This window comes from Lynx canadensis, chromosome A2 (genome assembly GCF_007474595.2).
Source record: "Lynx canadensis isolate LIC74 chromosome A2, mLynCan4.pri.v2, whole genome shotgun sequence".
Classification (NCBI taxonomy): Eukaryota; Metazoa; Chordata; class Mammalia; order Carnivora; family Felidae; genus Lynx; species Lynx canadensis.
In genome coordinates, this window is record NC_044304.2 from 35986989 (window position 1) to 35999625 (window position 12637).

Here is a 12637-nt window from a genome sequence, read left to right on the forward strand (position 1 = left end):
TTGTTGTCTGGATGCTTCTGCCGTTTTGTCTTCCATGTAAACTAACTTCTGCCGTGCCCCAGTCTGCCACTCAACCTGGAAGCCTCATCTTCGAACTGTCTGGAGTTGAGAACTAGAGGGGGACAGAGGGCAAAATGGCAGGCAGCCAGGGAGGAGAGCTATAGCATCTTGACAGTTGGGCAAAGATGACCAAAGTGAAAACGTGCCAAAGGGACAACAGTGACTGATGGGTCCCAAGGAAACGTTAGTACAACATCCACAACACACCACAGCCTTCGAGAGAACACCAAAGTTCCGCAAACCAGCCATGTAATTAAAACACAGCTCTGGAGACAGAGGAGGTTAAACGACTCTGACCCAGCCCATCTACTCTTCTTGGTGGCTGCCAGTTCCAACCTTCCTGCCAACACCCACACATTTCTATACGTCAGACTATCTCTAAAATAATCTCCCAAAACCCCAACTTAAAAAAAAAATGAATAAGGATTTAAGCGATCAAATTCTTCAACATTTGTTTCTCATTCAGGAGAGACTGTGGTTTGCAAACTTCAAGTTCTTGTTAATAGTGCAAGACATAGTAAAATCTACTGAAAGCTTTTCATTTAACCAAACATGGACAGTAATTTATTCCTCCAAGTGGTAAGAGAATGCACCAAGCCAGGCATCTGTGCAAAAACTTTCCATACCCCCTTCAGTCCTCTAACTCTATCTACAATTCCATCTTCTTGTCCTAACTAAATCTTCAATTATTCCCAGAATGGATGAAATCTTAAATCCACATCAACTTTTAACATCTGCTGAGTCTTAACTATACAGGAACCAAAACGAAATTCCTGTATGTCACCTGCCGATAGGATTACAATTTAAATCAGACTCAAAGGCAAATAGAAGAAAATAGAAGGCACATTTTTTTTTTCCTGATCAATATAGACATCAGCCAGATGACAGAAGTAGGTGATATGCTGGTTACATGCTACATACAACAAAACAGCCTCAATACCCATTCACACAACTATACAATTCTTATTCTAAAAGGCCTCAACTACAGGGGTGCCTGGGTGGTTCAGTCCGTTAAGTATGCGACTTTGGCTCAGGTCATGATCTCACAATTGGTGAGTTCAAGCTCTCCATCAGGCTCTGTGCTGACAGCTCAGAGCCTGGAACCTGCTTCCAATGCTGTGTCTTCCTCTCTCTCTCCCTCTCTCTCTCTCTCTCTCTGTGCCTCTCCCGTTCGTGCTCTGTCTCTGTCTCTCAAAAATAAATAAACATTAGAAGTCCTCAACTACAGAAAATACATCTTATACTCTAAAAGGAACTTATGGACATTATCAAAATCAGTGTCTCATATGTGTAACACTGATCCAACCAATATCTAATTTGTATTTTGGGCTCAGTAATCTATATTGATCTTCAGAATTACACTAGTTACACAAACTTAACCAGTGTATCACAAAATGAGAAGCTCACAACCTAATCAAAACAACCCTGTTCTATGAAAATCTCCATATTAAATTTTTTTTACCTCTGAAAGATGAACTGGAGAAGGGTAAAGCACAAGCCTGTCAGCATCAACGCTCTGTGGGACTCGTTGGAATGCAAATTCTCAGGCTCCACCCTAGACTTACTGAACCAGTAGCTCTGGGGGTGAGCCCTGGGAATCTGTGTTTGAACAAAATTCTCCTTATACACTAGTCTAAGTGAAAACACGGAACTGCAGGAGAAAAAGGAGCCCCTGCACAATGTTGGTGAGAGTATAAATTGGTACAGCTTCTGTGGAAAACAGTATAAAGGTTCCTCAAAAAATTAAACATAGAAATACCATACAATCCGGTAATTCCACGACTGGGTATTTACCCAAAAAAAACAAAAATACTAATTCAAAAATATATATGCACCTCTATGTTTAATGTTAATTGAAGCATTATTTACAATAGCCAAGATATGGAAGCAACCCAAGCGTCCATCAATAGAAGGATGACTAAAGAAGGAATAAAGATGTCTGTCTCTCTCTCTCTCTCTCTCTCACACACACAATGAAATATTACTTAGCCATAAAAAAAAAAAATGAGATCTTGCCATTTGTGACAACACAGATGGACCTAAAAGGGTATTATGCTAAGTGAAGTAAGTCAGACAGAGAAAGACAAATGCCATATGATTTCACTTATACGTGGAATCTAAAAAACAAACAAACAAAAAGCAGAAAGAGATCCCTAAATACCGAGAACAAAGTGATGACTGCCAGAGGGTAGGGGGCTTGGGGCATGGGCAAAATGGATGAAGGGGAGTGGGAAATCCAGGCTTCCAGTTTTGTAAGGAGTAAGTCACGGGGTAAAAGATACAGCATAGGGAATATAGTCAATGCTACTGTAACTGTTTTATAGTAACAGAGGGTAGCTACACTTGTGATGAGCATAGCGTAAGGCATAGACTTATTAAATCACTATGTCTTACACCTAAAACCAATGTAACATTGTGTGTCTATTATACCTTAATAAAAAGAATTGCAGTAAGATTAGAATTGGGATACTGGCATACCAAACAAGATTGATAACATGAAATAGATTTCTTAAATCCAGTATGTTGAGAGGACAAAAAAAAATTTGCCATCAGCATAAACCCTATATTTTCGCCTCGTTACTTACTTCTAAGTAAATGAGGACTTTGAAACTTGTATATGGATGTAGTCAACTGCTTGTAAGTTCATGTCTATTTATGCTATGGTTCAGAAATATTTGCACATCAAACTAGAAACGGAGTTTACACTTGGGATCATGAGTCTTTTGTAAATGTGAAGAGAGTAAATTTGGAACCAAAATGTCTTGAAGAAACAGAGCTTTCTAGGAATCCTGCCAGTCCTTTTTCTCAGGGTGACCTTAACTTTCAGACTTGAGGAGTATTTTCCTTCTCTGATTAATACTTCCGTAGGATGATTAGTGTACTTTGTTCAAGTATATATCCAGACAAGCTGACTTTTCCCGTTACCAGGAACCTACAGCTTGCCTCTCCATCCTAAAGGGTAACCCAGTATGCAAGGCCAGTATCAACAGCCACATTTACTGGTTCTCTGCTCCCTCTACTCACCCACAAAGGACGTAGGGCTGATAGGTTCCAAACACTGCCATTTTCCTTTTAAACAATAAAGAAACCTTGCAAATGAACTGCACATATCTGAGTTAGGATTCCCAGGAGGACACCCCTAGACACAGACTTATTTCTAGGCCTTTAGAATCAAATTAGAATACCCCATCAGACACCTATTTGTGCAAACGTTAATTTCAAGTGTATTTAAATGCCTTAGCGTCTTGCTTTTTGCTCATCACATCAAGCAGAGCTGCTTGGACTGTGTAATCACAATAATGAATAAACATGGGGTGCTTATAAAGGACTCGGGAACCACAAAACTGATCAATTGTTAATTCTATAAAGTGACAAAACGTGCCTTCTTTTGCAAGAACTCCATTTAGCTGTATTTTTGGTGGGGAAGACGCCAATGTCTTCTGCCTACTGTCTCCTAAAATAAAAATGCAATCATCACTCGGATCCTACCTAAGGCTTATCTTGATCTCCATTATTTCCTTGTACTGTCTATATCCATGGCTACCCCACCTCCAACGAAAAACAAAAACTGGCATGGCATGTTAAAAACCCTGAGCTGCATGGTTATTAATCGCCAGAGGAGTTGAGGCAGCACTAATATGAACAGCCAAAATAACCACAGTAGATATTTATCGGCCTCTTATTATTTTGATCAAACACCAATTTCACAATGAGCGTGACTCACAGAACACCGCAGTTCAATCAAATTCCTTAGTGTGGTAAGATCAGGACTTTCAGAGCTTCTTCTTGCAATCAACACATTTGTTATTTATCTCCTAGACCCCCACTACACCCAGGCCATGCACAGGAGGTGTTCAGGTCATCTTTCTTGAACTGAAAAAATGAATCACCTAGAAAGAGCTTTGGCTCTCCCACACTGCCTGGGTTCACGCCGTGGCTCTGCCACAAGCTTCCTGTGTGGTTTCGTCCAACGTACTTCACTTTCCTAGTGCACAGAAGGGAGATGATGACGCTCTCTACCATGGTGGGCTTGGGAGAGAATTAAATGAGATAGTGCGTAAAAATGTTCAGTGCAGTAAATTGATACTGCCTCTATGAAAACCAATACTGACGGATCCTCAAAAACTAAAGAATAGAATTACCATATGATCCGCCAATTCCATTTCTGAATATACACCCAAAAGAAATGAACACAGAGACTCAGAAAAATATCTGTAGAGCCATGTCCATGGGAGCGTTATTCACAGAGGCCGAAAGGTAGCAGTGACCCACACATCCATCGACGGGTGAATAAACAAAAGGTGATGTTTCCCAGCCTTAAAAAGGAATGAAATTCCAACACACATTACAACATAGATGAACCTTGAAGACACTATACAAAGTGAAGTAAGTCAGGCCCAAAAAGACAAATACATGATTCTCCTTCAGTGAGGTACCTGGGGCAGTTAAACTCCTAGAGATAGGAAGTAGAATGTACCTGCTAGGGGCTGAGAGGAGAGAGCTGGGGAGCCACTATTTAAGGGGCACAGAGTTTCAGTTTTACGGGACGAAAAGAGTTCCGGGGATGGACGGTGGGGACAGCTGTAAAACAATGCGTATGTTTAATACCACCGGACTACACGCTTAAAAATGGTTAAGCAGCAGGGCGCCTGGCTGACTCAGGCAGTAGAACATAAGACTCTTGATCTCGGGGTCATGAGTTCAAGCTCTGCGTTAGGGGTAGAGATTACTTAAACATAAAATCTTAATAAAAAGAAAAAAATTAAAATGGCAAAGTAGGTGAACTGATGTAATTTGTATTTAAGCACAATTTGTTAAATGTTTACTTATTTTAGAGAGAGAGCGACAGGCTGTGAGCAAGGGAGGGGCAGAGAGAGGGAGGGAGACACAGAATCCGAAGCAGGCTCCAGGCTCTGTCAGTACAGAGCCCAACACAGGGCTCGAACTCACGAACCACGAGACCATAACCTGAGCCGAAGTCAGATGCTTAACTGACTGCGCCACCTAGGCGTCCCAATTTTAGCACAATTTTTTAAAACAGCGCAGTACCCAGCAACATCCTTATTCAACAAATGATAGCTATTGTAGCTACTATCATTTTTCGAAAGGTCAACAAAGCAAATATTTGACAAACATTCCCTAACGTGGCAGTGGCAAATACCAGCAGAAAACTTTAGTGAAAGAGACATTTGTTATCTAACATCAATTCCATTCAAATGCCTCCTTGCCCGCTCTCACCCACCCCTACACTAGCTGGTACCACGTGGCTTTGCTGGGGAGGTTTAAATGTTAACCAGTTCATTTCCCAAATCCCCTCAGCTGAGGTGAGTGGAAATTCAGCACACAAGGAGACTGAGACTGGTACCAGGGGACAGACTCATAGCCATCCCCCAGCTTGCTTAATGGAGCTCCGTGCTCCCGATCAGATCCAAGGGTCTGCAAAGAGCAGGACAGAGGGGGAAGATGTGAGTTTTATCCTGGGAGGACTGGGTCCATGGTAACCAATTTTATGGCTCTTTTGATTTGTGTCCGTGGATGTGTGTGTGTGTGTGTGTGTGTGTGTCGAGAAGGAATTAATCCAAAAATATAGCTGAAGAAAGCTTTGTGTCTCCAATGTGAAGCCGGGTTGCATAATCAGTTCTGAAAGCAGAGAAAAGGTAACAGATGTTTACATTACAATCTGGCTGCTTCTGCAAGAGCTGCCAAATGATTTAAATAGTCACGGAGATTGCAGGCCCCAGTGAATTGTTGCCCCCACTGATACATGCAGAGAATTCACCCCAATAATATATTTTGGGATTGCCTTAATTAAACGCCCCACTGTATAAAAAATTTCTGGCTTGCAAACTACTTAAAATATTAAACTGAGGGGTGCCTGGGTGGCTCAGTCGGTTAAGTGACCGCCTTCAGCTCAGGTCATGCATGATCTTGTGGTTCGTGGGTTCGAGCCCTGCGTCAAGCTCTGTGCTGACAGCTCGGAGCCTGAAGCCTGCTTCGGACTCTGCGTCTCCCTCTCTTTCTGCCCTCCCTCATTTACGCTCGCGTACTCTCTCCATCTCTCTCTCTCAAAGGTGAATAAATGTTAAAAAAAAAAATTTTTTTAATCTTAAACTAGACACCAATTAAAAAAAAAATTTGAACAGAAGGACTTTTTCCAACACTCACATTATGAAACTTGCCGTCTCTGACAAAGAGGAATGCATCATAAAGAAACTCAAAATTGCTTTTTGACTCTGAGTGTTTTATGACCAGGAGGAAGATGAAATTTTACATAGAAAAACACACAGCCATGAAAAAGAATGTCCTCTAGCTCTCTTCACTGAATTGTCATCCTTCCCAGAATGGCTCCAGAGTATATCTGAGTCTTACACGAATGCAGATAAACAGCCATCACTGCATAGAAAGTCTTCCTAATCAAGGGCATTTCACCTGACTGCATGGATGTCAACAGTCTCTTTCCCCCGCCATGGTTTCACCAAAGGCCTGCCAGTGGCCCTTTGCCAAGTACAGATTATATGATATATGGCCTCATTTATCTAAAATGATTTGGTCTAAACATCTATATGTGGATAAAGGCACAAGGAGGGAAATGGAAATAGGTTTATTGAAATATAAAAAGGTATTTTCTCGATGGCAAAACTGGGTTCATTTTTCACTTTCCTTTATATACTCTCTTACAGTGTTTGAATTTTCTACCCCAAACGCGCATTATCTTTACAAATTAAAGAAATCGAAAAGACATCTTCAAACCAGAAGGCTAGAGCAACAGCAAGAATCCTAGCTTCTGCATTAGACACCTCAGACCTCAGTTCCCTGCCTGAAATAGGGAGCTAGGGACATTGGATAAGCCCTTTCACTGGTCTGGGCCCCAAAACTTGACCTGGATCAGAGTTTCTCCACCTCAGCACTACCAACATTTTGAGCCAGAGAGTTCTTTGTTGTGGGAGTGCCCCATTCATTAGCAGAAGTTTAGCAGCACCCCAGGCTTCTACCTGCTAGAGACCTATCTAATTTGGTTGTAGCAACCAAAAATGTCTCCAGACCTTGGCAAATGTCCCTGATGGAGCAGAATTGCCCGCAGTTGAGAACCACTGCCCTAGATGGTCTTTAAGTTTCTTTCTTCCTGGAAACTTTCTTGGATTATTTTAGACTCTGTGCCTAAAGTCTCAGTTTTAGGACCAGGGATGCACAGGGAAGTGCCCACGATATAACAAAGTCTCATCGATGTTTTCACGATTCATTAAGCAAAACAAGTAAAACTGTGAATTTTCAGAGAATACTTTGGGACATGTGGCATAAATATGAAACAGAATTCAAGCAGGTGCAATTGTCATTTAAAAAGCTAATAATAACTGGCTTTGGACAGTTCCACCTTTAGTTAAGGCAAGTAAAATGCTATAGAAATGTTCAATTGCTTTCTAATTTGAAATGAACTTACAGCACTAAAAAAAATCAAAATAGACTACTGTTTTCTGCAATGCCATATTTTTATTAAAAAAGAAGAAAAAGCCTAGGGGGTGCCTGGGTGGCTCACTTGATTAAGTATCTGACTTCTGGTCTCAGCTCTGGTCATGATCTCACGGTTCGTGGGCTGCAGCCTTGTGTCCAGCTCTGTACTGTCAGTGCAGAGCCTGCTTGGGGTTCTGTCTCTCCCTCCCTCTGCCCCTCCCCTGCTTGCTCTCTCTCTAAATAAATAGACTTCAAAAAATAAAAAATAAAAATAAAAATTTGTAAAGGCCTACTGTTTTTTTTCTATTTTATAAAAAATACTATGGAGCACCTGGGTGGCTCAGTCAGTTGAGCATCCAACTTCAGCTCAGGTCACGGTCTTGCAGTTCGTGGGTTCAAGCCCCACATCAGGCTCTGTGCTAACAAACAGCTCAGAGCCTGGAGCCTGCTTCAGATTCTGTGTCTCCCTCTCTCTCTCTCCCTCCCCTGCTCATGCTCTGCCTCTCTCTGTCTCTCAAAAATAAATAAATGTTAAAAAAAAAATACTAGAGTGTCTTTCTAAAGGAGATATTTTATTCTTCTGCATGAGCAATACTACAATCTTATGAAAGGAGACAAATTAGCCACATCTTTACTATCTTCCTAAACACAGCATATTTTTATTTGCCATTTCATTAACATTTTATTAACAAGAACTCCCTAATATCTGACACCACCATACTTTTGAATTAAAATCATTTATGCTCATGCTAATGACTTGCTTGCTACTTGTAAGATCCTGACACCTTTTGAATTAAAAAGAGTGACAAAAAAAATATTCAACACGGTTTTAGATTCATGACTCTTTGAAAATCAGTAGTTCATCCATATAGAGAAAGCCATTTATTAACCAGGATGTTTCATTACCATCAACATTCTACACCTGACACACATTAAGTGTTCCACAAATGCAGAACACCATTATCATTACTCACAACCATGCCAGAAAACAGAGTTTTATTCCAAATAACCAGTTTGGTTTTACAGCAACTAAAAAGCACAAACTATGAAAGAGGAGACTATCCCTCAATAAATTAATATTCTGAGTTTTCAAGCCTTGTATCATGCCTCGTCGTCATTTTAACATCTGTGTCTTATTATGTGCTCAAATAGGTCCAAATTGAGTCACGCTACCCCATCTTCTTCCACTGCCACCTCCCCTTAAATGTCTCTTTTGTAACCGCAGATACCATGACAGCTACTTGAAAGTGGCCCAAGCTTGCAGCTGTCAAATTCTTGAGCTGGGCTCAACCAGCATAACATTCTAACAAACTGATACTTGAAAGCGAAAGAAGGGGACATGATTGGGCTCTGCAGACACAGCGGAAATGAGGGGTCCTTCCACCATCCCCACACCACCCTGCAGGCCTTTATTGGAAAAGTCAGGAAAGGACACTGGGCCAGAAGTTAGGATCCTAGTTCTTTTTACACCGTAGTGGACTGAAGTCATAACACCTTCTAGCCCTGATCTTTTAGAACACTAAACTCTTGAAGTATTCTCCAGATTTAAAATTCTGTGAGCTTTTGGGTCTTTCTTTAAACCAGATGGTGCAATTAAGTTTATGTTTAAAAGTAAAAAAAAAAAGCACAAGAGCCCTTTTAACTGACTTTATGGAAGAAATGGGATTTAGTTTGAATAGTAACTCTAAAGCAGGAAGAGTTACTTCTTTTTCTAATAGATATCAGAAAGATGGAAAGCCAAAGTTAATCACAAAGTGTAATTCAAGCCTATGTCTGTAAGCAAGGACTTCAAGGAAGGAAGTGAGCTTTTTCTAGTAATGTTTTCAAAACAAGTATTTATGAAGTGATTAATGTGGCCAAGATCACTTCACCAATCCCTTTGTGGACATCCTTTCCCTACTGCCTGTCCCTCACCCTCAATCCAGTATCTCCCTAACAAGTTAGGATAAAGTACACTGTATGATCTCCCAGTCATCCAGGATTGGCTTCAGGACTTGAAGTCATTTTGCTAATCTTAGCAGATGTATTTATCCAACACCGGATGAAATGCACACATGTATACAAATAAGTCCATCATCATCTAAATGTTGGATAGATGTTCCATCTATCTTGAGGAAAAAAAAATCTCAGCAGGCTAGGCCAGTTACCATGATGTCTCTCCATTACTGTACAGAAATTAGAGCCAAAATATAGGGTAAAAACTCCCAAAGAGGAAAAAGGCAGAAGGGGGGGAAAACATACTTCTCTGCAAATTGTAAAGAGATCTATAAACTGCAGTCTTAATTTTATTAAGCTAAGCTTCTTAGTATAGAAATCCCCAAAACTCTCCAACTGGGCAGCTAATTGAGAGTTAGGAAGAGCCAAAATGACGTCCCTCTTTCTCTTATTCATCACAGACGATGTACAAACGCTTGCTCAATATGATAATGTGACTCTTGTCAATGCACGTTCAAATCAGATAGAGGATTGGCTAGTGATGATGTCATCCCCATGGGTTAATCCCCAGTGAATGCAGTTTTAATATCATATGCATCAACACAACATTTACATAACAAAGTATTATATTAAGTGTAACAATAAACGGAGGTGCAGATAAAAGCAGCTATTAGAGAAAGGTTACGTGACACTGAAAAGGAGGTGGGGGGACAAAGACTTTTTTTTTTTTAGATTAAATGGAACTAGGTCATCAGACAATACACATCTCTAAAAAAAGCAAAAAATAAATATTGAAATTCAAGTGACCTAGAACATTCTAGCACTAGAAATATGAAAATGTTGCTTCCAATGAAAAATATTCAGTAATTAAGTAAAAACATTTATAAGTTGTGTGTGTGTGTGAGAGAGAGAGAGAGAGAGAGAGAGAAGTTTTAAAAAATTAAAGTCATTCAAAAATAAGTGAACAAGCAGGTATTGCTTTTCTGGGAACAGCAACTTTCTTTAACAGGGAAAATTGGCCAAGTCAAATCGTGACTTAAAACCTTATAGTAAATTTTAAAGCGTCAAAGGGTAGTTAAGATGCCATGGAGGGAAGAGAGAAAAGTCACGCAAAGCAGAACAATGAGACAGAACTGAGGGAGGAAACCTTGAAATACAGCTTTATGAGAATATTGATCAAGTAATGTCCACATATATGAAGAAAGCTTTTTGCACAAATGAGCAATGCCTCCTCACGCGGTCAGTTTGGGAGGACATAAGTCATTATTAGTCATGATGATTCTGAAAACTGTCTCTTGCTGCCTTATTAAGATCTGTATTTCCAATCCAAAGGAAGTGTTAGGCTTGCACACTGATTTATGACTACAAACTTAGCAGAAATGCCTCTCACTGTAAAGCCCACAGGGAGCTGTTGAATTTTTTAAGTCATACATCTGTTCAAGAATGACCAAGTGTAAAACACTGATTATACTGTGATTGGGCAAGTGTGGGTGTCTGGGTGTGCAGGTTTAATTTTCAGGTTGGTGTGGATAATCCCTATACCAAGGGTATTAGAGAAAGAAGCCGACCAAGGCTTTGAACACACGGATCCCCACACACCGGGATTGCCTGTCACATCACATCAACCTTGCTAGTCTTGGAGGGACGGCCATAGAAAAGTTAAAGGGGAAAAGAGTACAGGGATGCAGATGCTTCACCAAGGGGGGTCCTTAAATCCTGGTTGGGGGCAGGGGAGGGGGGGGAGTTTGGGCACTTGAGTAGGTCTCAGTGAGTCCATGAATCTGTACGTGTACATCTTGCTGCGAGTTGCCTCATGACTTGCCTAAGGCTGTCACTGGCATCCGTGGAACCCCAGACGTTAAACAATACTGATTCAGGAGAAAATACTGATTCAGGAGAAAATACTGATTCAGGAGAAAATCCAGTGGCACCGTGTCTAGCTTCAGCTGCCCACAGATGTGGGATATCCGGCTTTTCACTTCTCATCCTTCCCAAGCCATGAGTTTAGGGTTAAATATGCTCTCCCTTCCAGGAGCAGATTGACAGGGCAAATGATGCAAGACAACGTTTAAAAAAGCGGGGAAGCAATGCAGACACTCTGCCCTGGTGGCTAATCCGAGGTGCCTAAGGCGGGAAGGGACGGAACTTCCAGACCCGCTCTTAGTGCTTCCACATGGGCGGGAAGGTTAGCGCTTCAGCCGGAAGACGCGTGCCAGGTGCACGCTGAGTCCTTCCAGCAAAAGCCTCACAGCCAAGATTTCAGGTGCAGGCTAACCTGCTCTCTCCCGTTGGCTCCTATAAGGATCCCGGCTCAGACCCAAGGGTTGAAGCCCAAGGCCGGCTTCTGCAAAACAATTGCTCACCACGAGTTCGCCCTCGCCCTCTTCATACCGATCCGTAAGTGGCCTTTCCCGCACCCAAGGAGCTCCCCGGGGATCTCTGAGTGGCAGACACGAACCCTGAAGTTCCAAGATGCAGCTGCCCAGCCCCAGCCATGCATCCCCTCACTCAGGAGCGCGGCTTCCAACTTCGAGGTGCACGGCAAGCACCGCACAGGAGGTCTCTCCCGCACTCAAGAGCATCGGGGTTGGGGGCGGGGGCGACGAGGTGCTGCCCGGAGCCGAGCCAAGCCGGTATCAGCCCGAGAGGCAGCTGCTACCCACGAGGCAGAGACTGAGCACTGGATCCAGAGCCACCCCAACCCCACCTTCCCGCCCTGTCCTTTCAGCTCCCAAACCTTCTTACTTGACTAGAGCCGCAGGCAAGTCCGGCGGCCGGGCCCAGGACGAGGCACGGATCTCCGCACAGAAGCCGGAGGACGCTCACCGCGCCACTTCCCCGCGGGCGCCCAGGGAGTGACCCAGCACCTCCGCAGGCTGTCCGTGAAAGTTCCCACGTCTCTCCGAATGCAAGTCCGAAACTGCCGCAGAAAAGCAGCGACCGTAGAAGCGCGGGCGCGACTCCCCTCCTGGGGTCCGGCAGCAGCCGCACGCCGGCTCCGTGCGCCCCGTCCGGGCCGCGCGCAGAGAGCAGTGCAGGGCGGAGCCGGCAGGCGCGCGGGCCGGGAGGGGCCGGCCCACCGCGGGCCGCGCTGATTGGCCGGGCCGGCGGCCGCCCCTTCCCCCACCCGGCCCGGTGGTCCACGTGGGCCGGCCCTCGTCCCGCCCCGGCCTCTTACTGCCCCCGACTCGCC

At 43.1% G+C, this 12637-nt stretch overlaps 1 protein-coding gene across 1 annotated transcript in view; it reads right to left on the reverse strand.

Moving 5' to 3' along the window:
* TAFA4 (TAFA chemokine like family member 4) overlaps nt 1–12418 on the reverse strand; it is a 169152-nt gene extending 156734 nt beyond the window's left edge. The window contains exon 1 of the mRNA XM_032592487.1: nt 12190–12418. The gene's annotated coding sequence lies outside the window, so the exon portion shown is untranslated. The remainder of the gene's footprint in view (nt 1–12189) is intronic.
* Between the last annotated feature and the right edge of the window lie 219 nt (nt 12419–12637).